The 6,041-nt window shown below is 52.3% G+C and overlaps 1 long non-coding RNA gene across 1 annotated transcript; it reads left to right on the top strand.

Moving 5' to 3' along the window:
- The first annotated feature begins 4,282 nt into the window (after positions 1–4,282).
- On the top strand, positions 4,283–5,593 carry LOC309442850. The gene is made up of 3 exons (XR_014184701.1): positions 4,283–4,396; positions 5,078–5,175; positions 5,385–5,593. It is a non-coding gene; the product is annotated as an uncharacterized lncRNA (long non-coding RNA).
- The last annotated feature ends 448 nt before the right edge of the window (positions 5,594–6,041 follow it).

The raw sequence follows: 6,041 nt of genomic DNA, 5'->3' as shown, positions 1-6,041 counted from the left end.
TCTGAGGTTCCTGTGGTTGGGAGGACCTAGAGATGTTCTCTGCTGTAGGATGGGGATTCAGGTTGATGTGCCTCCTCCCCCCACTCCTGGGTGGCTCCACGAGGGTGTCAGGCTGCTCTGCACCCAGCAGGGTACCCTGCTTGTCTCGGGGGCCCCAGGCCCACAGCCCTCCCTTGGAGCCTCTTTCTGGTTGCTGCCACCAGGCTCTTGACAACCCACCAAGGTGGCAGGAGCTGGACATCCCTCTCTGGCACAGCAGCCAGAACCTGCCCACCCAGTGGGACCCCAGAGTGGTCCCACCAGAGCTTCTCCCACTGGAAGCCTCAGCTGGATGCTCGGGACCCAGAGTCTTCTTTTGAGTAAATGGACTCGAACATGGAGGAGCAGCATCCTTTCTGCTGGGGCTGCTGGCTCCCCCGTGCAGACCAGCAGAGACCAGTGTGTGCTGATGGGAGCACTGGAAGTCCCACCTGGAGCTGCTTGGCATGCAACCTGTGCTGCTGCCAAAACACAGCGTCTGCCGGGGCTGCGGGGCTGTGACTCCAGCTCCCCCAGTGCCTTCAGAGCAAGCCGGTAAGAGTCAGTCTCTGGAAAAACAGGGACCTCTGAAGAATGCATCATTAAAACACCTACATTTAAGCACATTTGGCCTTGGCTTTTCTAGAACATAGATTGAATTTTTGCAGCTGTAATAGTTCTATGTGCGTTTAGAGGAGGAAAAAAATCCAATAACTTACACGCCCTGCCTATGTGAATGACCAGCTGGGCGCCCAGGTCTGTGTGCTTGCTCTCTAGCAGTCCAAAAGACAAGCCAGCATCATGCCTACGTTTGCATGTTTTCCTGTGTTGCGGAGCACGTTACCATTGCTCGGTGTCACAGTGCAGAGCACAGCGCTCCTGGCACGGCGCACAGGGCCAGGCGTGGATGGGTGCCGTGGGGGGACGTGGTGGGCAAGGACCCTGTCTCCAGGCTGACCACCAAACGAGGGTGAAGGACTGGCCATTTTGTCCATCAGACTCAGAGTGTTATCAACTGTATCTTTCTTTGCTGGCTTCCTCTCCACCCCAAAATGTCAGTCATCAGAAATGTTGGGGTGTAGGGAAAACAGACAGCTGTTGTCATCTGAGGAAGAAAGCATCCCAGAGCGTGCTTAATTCAATCCCCACACAGCATCTTTACTAAATGCTCTGTGGTAATGATATTGCACTTAGTTAGATGCACTGATATGTGGAAAAGAAGAAACACAGGGTAAAATGAAGAGGACGTAGAATATCTAATGCCACATTTCACTACCATAATTGGTTTAGACGCTATAAATTTTTTTTTGTATTTACATTTTTTAACAAAAAAAAAATTGCTCTTTCAAGCAGTAAATCAAGCTTGTTAGCCTCAAGTTTAATAAAGTTTCCAGTAATGAGTTTTCCAAATGTTAAACTTGTTATTCTCTTCTTTTTGATGGAAACTAAAATTGCTTTTCAGACACGAAGCTGTCAGCATAGGACCAGGACTGACGACGTGACTCCAAAGAGCCGTTCCCGTGCCCATGTCCCACTCGCCTGTCCTGGCCGCAGGAGCAGGCAGGACGGCTGTGGCTGCCCGGGGCTGTCGGGCTGTGGGGACCCCCCCACGGCACAGCTCCTGCCCCAGGCCGCTGGGCAGGCTGGACCAGCCCGTCCCGCTCCCCGGAGCCCCAGCAGGACCTGCCCCAGTGCCGGGCTGCCAGGACGGACAGCGCACACGGGTGTCTGCGGCCTTGCTGCGGGACAGGACTCGGTACCACCCATCTGCCCGGATGGAGCCTGGCGACTGCAATGACTTGTGTCCTCCAGGGACCAGCCCCAGGGCCTGGGGACTCACGGATTAAGGCTTGCCCAGAGCATCAGTCTCTGGCAGGACCGTGGGTGAGCTGTGAGCTTGCCCCCCACGTGTGTGGGGCAGGAGGAGAGCTGTGCTCTGTGTGTTGTGAACCCCAGGAACAAAAGAGGTGCCCAAGTTACAGAGGGTGTCACCTAAACCCGGGGCAGGTCAGGAGGTGCTGCACTGGGGACGCTGGGGCAGCAGAGCCCCGGGAAGAGGAACGAGCCCAGTGTGCTGGGCAGCGCTGAGACAGCGCAGGACAGTCAGTTATGGTCACATCCAAAACTCAGTCCTGCAGAGACCCCAGGGGTGATGTGGGGAACACGAGAATTCGGTCAGAGCAAACTCGTGCTAGAGAAACGCAGGGAAATGTGGTCTGTATTCTGATTTATCTTGATAATTGGATTTACCCCTTTCTTTCATAAGGGCTCTACAACCCCTGAGCTTCGGGTGGAATCCTGCTTGCCAGCACAGCCGCCCACCCCACAGCTGAGCTGACACTTTGCCGCTTGCAGAGGTTGTTTGTTCGTCCTGTCATGGGTAACCAAAGAATTGTGCCCTCACTTGATTCACTTGTCCTGAATTAAAACAAAACAAAGCAAAACAAAAACAAACAAAAAAAGAAACAAACAAAAACCCAAACCAAACAAACAAAACCCCACACCTCTTTGCTCTTAGAATCCCCCAGCAGAACACCAGAAAGCACATGTTCAACGGCAGCTTCTTGATAATGTTATCAACAATATCCTTAGATATTTGAAAATACTACAGGGGCTTTGATTACAACTAATGCCTTTTGACACCTCAGCTACAAACCTGCAGGAAGCACAGAGAGAGTTTGCCACTTCCATGTAAGAAGAAACATCTGATAAGTCACTGGAAGCGTCAGCTGGCACGAGGTTTCCATACAGACCCAGCAACGGGGGAACCCGTGCGCTCCCCAGAATTCACCAAGCTGTGAGCACTGAACTCGGCTCAATGCGTCAGCAGGAACCGGGCTCCTGCAGGACTTTGATAAAAAACAAGTTCAAAGAGATGCTCAGAATCACAGAGCAAAAGCAGAAGTGTGCAAAGCTGTCAGAAGGATGAGGAAGAAAAGAGGGACTTAGTGGGGGTTGCAGAAGAAATGCGTGTGCGGTTGTCTGTACAAATAGCACAGGAAATCATCAAACCAGCTACGTGGAGGAAAAACTTGAGGCAAAATTCTGAAATGTAGCAAAATGCACTGCACACCACGGGGCCTGCACGATGCTCCCTGCACCCTCGGGGGTCGGGTGCTTCAGCGAGCAGCTGCAACGCACAGCCGGGGACACGCGGTGTCCAGCAGCCGCGGGGAGCCTGGGGACCCGGGCGGGCAGCGTGTCCGGGAACGTGGGGACCCGGGCGGGCAGCGTGTCCGGGAACGTGGGGACCCAGGCGGGCAGTGTGTCCGGGAGCCCAGCGCTGTTCTGCAGATGTGGGCTCCAGGGGGGTGCCGGTGCCTGTGCTGCCCCGGGCACCTGCACCCTGTCACCTGCACCCTGTCACCCGTCACCTGCACCCTGTCACTGGCACCCTGTCACCTGTCACCAGCACCCTGTCACCTGCACCCTGTCACCTGTACCCTGTCACCGGCACCCTGTCACCTGCACCCTGTCACCCATCACCTGCACCCTGTCACCTGTACTGTGTCACCTGTCACCTGCACCCTGTCCCCTGCACCCTGTCACCTGTCACTTGCACCCTGTCACCCCACAGGGTGGCTCAGCTGCTGCACCTGGCACAGGTCTGTCCTGAGGACAGACCCCCCCACGGGTTCAGGGACGGGGGCCGCACTGTCCGGGGGAGCTGGAGCGGCTGTTCCCACTGCCCAAGCCAGCCTGGGAACAAGGCTGGGTTTAAATGCTGGCCCACCTTGTCCCAGCTCAGCCCCGGCCTCCATACCGACCCAGTGCTGTCTGCTTTGGTTGCACATGTTGGGGTTATTTTCACGTCTTCTCAGGACTCTCCAAATGTCAGTTTGATAAAGCAAACAACAGATCAGGGAACACTCTGAGCAGTTCTTCTGGTGCTCATACACAAACTATTTGTTTTTAACCTCATTGCTGTTATGAAACTCCATCTCCCAGCCACTGATGACAGAAGGAATGTCTATTTCTCTCTAACCCATGATTACATCTCCTCTGCATATTCCTCAAACCAGCAGAAATGTAGAAAATACTTCTGCTTTGTCTACATTGTTTTGCAGAAACATTGTTATGGCAGAACTGTGGTTATATCACAGTAAAATGTTCTTGTGGAATACCGAATAATTCCTTTTTATGCTTGATAACTCATTTGGATGTGGATTTTTTCCAGTAACATCTGTTGATTGCTTTATTCTATGTTCCCCCAGTGCAGTTTTGCGTTCTGCTCCACCAGCCCCCCCGTTCTCACTTGCTGCGTGCAGCTGTTTCCGTCTCCTCCAGCCCGGGCTCCTTCGCTGGCCAGCTCGACTCTTCCCAATAGCGCTTCGATTTAAGGCCGTTCCACAAGGGAGTTCTGCGTGCTCTACTGAAGGTAGGACAACAGACCCAAAACAGTCAGTCCTAGACGAAGCCTAACGGGGCAGGGGTGAGCAAAATGGAAAAGCTGTCCAAGCACCCGTGTTGGCCCTTTTTATCTGGGTTTATGTCTAGAGCCCGCAGAGGAAGGCGCAGATCCAGGACTCGGTGGGGATGAGGGCAGGGATCAGCACACAGGGGCAGGGAATCCCTTGGGAGCCCCGGCGCGGGCTCCTCCACAACTCCCTCCCTCCGCAGGGTTCTCCAGTGCTGTCACCTTCCAGACACTTCCCTCCAGCAAATCTCAGCCTTTAAAGGGGCCATGACCAACCTCTGTTTATTGGCAAACAGAAGAAAACGTACAAATGGCCATGGAATGGGCTGTGTATCTGGCACCGAACCATACAGCTAACTCCCAGAATGTATGGATGATAAAGGGCACTTTGAGGCTGTCATCCCTATAAACGCCCTGAGCACAAAGTCAATATTTACCATTAACATTAAAATTAACATTTTAATGATTGCAAACTATATGATTCTTTGCTGCAGATAACTATAGTTTAGGTTTGCTATAACCTTGTTCTTTCTCCATAGCTAGAAACAGTGTACCAAACTGATGTTTAAAATATCACAATAAAAAGGGTTTTTCTGGGTGATGTGCATACTCTGGTGCTGATAACTGGCTGCATTTTGGCAGCTGCAATGGTGATGGAGTGAGCGATTCTCAGACCTCCGGGCCGCTCCAACACAATGTGGTATCCACTAACGTTTCATTTCCCCGAGGATACATCAGAGGTATGTAATTCATAAGGGGTCTTATTTATTGCTGAACTTGAGGGAGATTTTACCAGAGACTTAACAGAACATGGGAAGAAACTCAAAACCTGTGGAAAAACAAGGATGAGAAATAAATTCCAGCTGGCTAATGGATTTGGTGCATGTGTGTAGGCTTGTGCTGCTAATGTCAGAAAAGATAAAACAATCATTTTCCCCTAATCCTCCAGGATGTATCCACTCCCTTGGGTTCTTGAAACATCCATCCTTATTTTCTTCATGTGCTGCCTGCAGATTGCTTATCCCCTCGGCTACCAGGATGTGTTAGCTGCCCGAAGCCACGATGAAGATTGCTGCCATGTACTTGATGGGATAAGCAGGACCCTGGCCTGTATGTCACCCTTTTCCTTTGCTTTTTTCTCGCTTGCAGCCCTGATGAGTGCCTTGGTTATGAAATCCATGTAAATACATGAATGCAAAGTCGCACAAGTCAGCAGAAATCTTGTATTTTTATAGAAGAATCTTGAAAACCCGTTTTAAAACAGTCACGCAGGCAGCACAGCCCGTCCGCAGACAGGAGGGCGAGCGGCAGCGGAGCTGCAGGCACCGTTCAAAACCCGGCCGGGGTTGTGGAGGATCCTCATCTCCTGCTGCTGGAGCGACGTTCAAGAGATGCTGCTGGCCCAACGGCCAAGGAAGGGTTTGCTAATGAGAAAGGTCCATTTGCCAGCCGTGCCTTTTGTGTCCAGCTGCCCCCTGGGCAGCTCCTCGTGACAAGTGTCGCTGGGGGACGTCAGCAGAGCCTTGCTCTGTGTCAGGATTAGTCCAGCTGCAATCAACCCACAAGTCAGCAAGGACAGAACATGGGCAAGAATTATTGGTTTCTC

This window comes from Streptopelia decaocto (genome assembly GCF_964273445.1).
Source record: "Streptopelia decaocto genome assembly, chromosome: 7".
NCBI classification, from domain to species: Eukaryota; Metazoa; Chordata; class Aves; order Columbiformes; family Columbidae; genus Streptopelia; species Streptopelia decaocto.
Note: the sequence above shows the minus strand (reverse complement) of the source record. Positions and strands in the feature narration are given on the sequence as shown.